Source organism: Elephantulus edwardii, unplaced genomic scaffold (genome assembly GCF_000299155.1).
Source record: "Elephantulus edwardii isolate Elephantulus edwardi_28Jun2011 unplaced genomic scaffold, EleEdw1.0 scaffold00010, whole genome shotgun sequence".
NCBI lineage: Eukaryota > Metazoa > Chordata > Mammalia > Macroscelidea > Macroscelididae > Elephantulus > Elephantulus edwardii.
The window spans coordinates 19,290,995-19,293,550 of record NW_006399760.1 but is presented as its reverse complement, the minus strand read 5'-3'; the positions used below and the strand labels follow the sequence as shown (position 1 = coordinate 19,293,550).

At 38.1% G+C, this 2,556-nt stretch overlaps 1 pseudogene; it reads right to left on the bottom strand.

Moving 5' to 3' along the window:
- Positions 1 to 312: 312 nt before the first annotated feature.
- Positions 313 to 1,054, bottom strand: LOC102845756 (annotated as a pseudogene).
- Positions 1,055 to 2,556: the final 1,502 nt, after the last annotated feature.

Here is a 2,556-nt window from a genome sequence, read left to right as displayed (position 1 = left end):
ATTTCATTTTACAATTTGCTAGCTCTTCCAGTGCTTCTGGGTAATATGGTGTGCTTCAAAAGTCTAACATGAATGAGACTGAAGATAGACTTAGAACATATTAATATATTGAACAAAAGTCTTTACTGAATCCTTCTACTGCACAAACTCCTATTTGAATCAGCTCTACTGGGAAGCAGTCTCAGCCATTTTTCAGGTTATTGGTTATTGAGTGGTCTTTCATTAAGGTGATCTTATTTCCTTCACAAAAAGTTGACATTTTGGGGTCCTAAAACTTAAAGTTGAGGAGGAATGAGCCTGCAGATATGCAGCTTATACAATCTCATACTGGTTATTTGTTATGGTATGAGAAAGGCAGGAAGCTAGAAAGATTCCAATGAGCTGGAAGCAAGCAACTCCAAAAGAAAATCCTGCAATAACTCCCATTTGTATTTCTATCCTTGCCATGACCCTTCTAAAGCAACCTTCTTTGTTTATGTTATTTGCATCTTTGCTTGGAGAATATTCAATTTTACAGCAGCTCTTTGGGAATCCTTGATCTGAATAATAATTAGTATCTTGCCAATCTGTATATGTGGTGGCAACACAACAATGTAATGTACTTTGGATGCTGTCTGCTGCATCAATTCTATAATCTCCTGTAGTGAAAAAGCTTCAGAGCTTTTTCATAATTAATCTTAAAGCTACTCTTAATCTCATGTCTGAAAACAAATCCTACAATGGTGGTGACCAGTTCAACAACAACAACAAAAAAAAAGAGAGTCAGATACATTGCATGCAGTATTAGCATCCAGGTCAAAGTGCGGCAGGAAGCACAGCAGCCAAAAGTACCCAAAAGAAAAATGACAGTGCCAGTACCAATGAGCACGAAGGAAACATGGGTGGCCTTCTCATTTAAAAGGGAAAAACAATTCTCCAGGCTCATCTTGCCCCAAATGCCAATGGCAAGAAGGATAACACCAGTTATCCAAAAGTTGAAGGTGTAGATCAAGAGGACATTCTTCAAACAGGTAATGACCGGTTTCGTTTGTAGTCTCCTAGATGGGGACGCCATGACTTGCCTAAGACTGTACCACCACACCAGGCGATTCCCAATAGAGGAGGTGTGTGTGTGGGGGGGAATGACAGACAGACACACACAAGTGTAGGCCGAGTCTCTCGGGAAACCTTACCAGAACATTCATTTTTGTTTTTCAAAAGTGCTTTGCTTATTTGAGGGCTCTTTCCTCTCCAAATAAACTTGCCAATTAAATTTTCTGTTTCATTGAAAAATGAATTAATATTTGTATTGGGATTGCATTAAACATGCAGATTGCTTTTGGTTGTTGTTGTTGTTGATGGCCATCGAGTCGAGCACGACTCATAGCAACATTTGAACAAAAGACCTGAAGCCTTTCTATAACTATTGTCATTTCTCAAAGTTCATAGTTTCCAGAGGCATGTTGTTTAGGAAGTGGATGCCACTCCTGCTTCCAAACCTTTCTTAAACTGTGAACTCCATGAAACACTGTCCAGCATGGGTAACCATTATGAACTTTGACACCCCAGTGGCACAAGGTTCAGCATCACAGCAACCCAGGTTACCTCAGTACAGCAAATTGACAGAAGAGTGTTGTGCCACTTAGAACAATGTTCCTTCAAAAACAAAGGGTGAAGGCTGTGTCTTGTTGACTCTAAACAAGAGGCTTAAAAAAAACATCAAAAGCAACCAATATAATATGTTGTTGTTATGTGCCATCAAGTTGCCTGCACCCTATAACGACCATTATGTACAGCAGCTCTGAAAGATTGTAATTTTCAATATCTTGAAACAGGGAACATTTCCCCATTTATTTAGGTCTCATTGTTGTTCTGCAGCAGTGTTTTGTCTCATTTTCTTTACAAAGGCTTTTTGTGTGTCTAGTTACATTTATTGTGCAGAGTATCTCAATTTGTGTCTGATATAAATGGTACTGCTTTCTTAGTTTTCATGTTTGTGTTTTCTTTGTTATGATAGAGGAATCCCACTGATTTTTGCATATTGATCTTGTATCTTGCCACACTACTAAATTGCTCCACTGATTTTTGTGTTGGTTTGTTGTTGTTGTTGAGTCATTGGATTTTTCTGTATGTAATTTCTATCATCTGCGTACAGTGACAATTTCTACCTCTTTGCCAATCTGGATGCCTCTTACTTCATTCTTTTGTGAAATTGCTTTAGAAGTACTTACAATGCAATATTGCATCTCAGTAGTGAAAATGCGCATCTTTTTCTCGTCCCTGCAAGCAAGGAGAATGTCTTTAGTCTTTTTCCATTGAGAACGACACTGGCTCTTGGTTTTGCATATATACTTCCTCTATGTTGAGGAAATTCCCTTGTATTCCCAATTTGCTGGATGTTTTCGTCAGGAAGGTGTGTTGAATTTTGCTGAACACTGTTTCTGTGTCAATTGATGGGATTATATGGTTTTTGTTATTTGCTTTCTTAATGTGATTAATTACATTGATTGTTTTTCTTAGTTGAACCATCCTTGCATACCTCTTATGAACCCCACTTGGTCATGATAATGTTTTAAC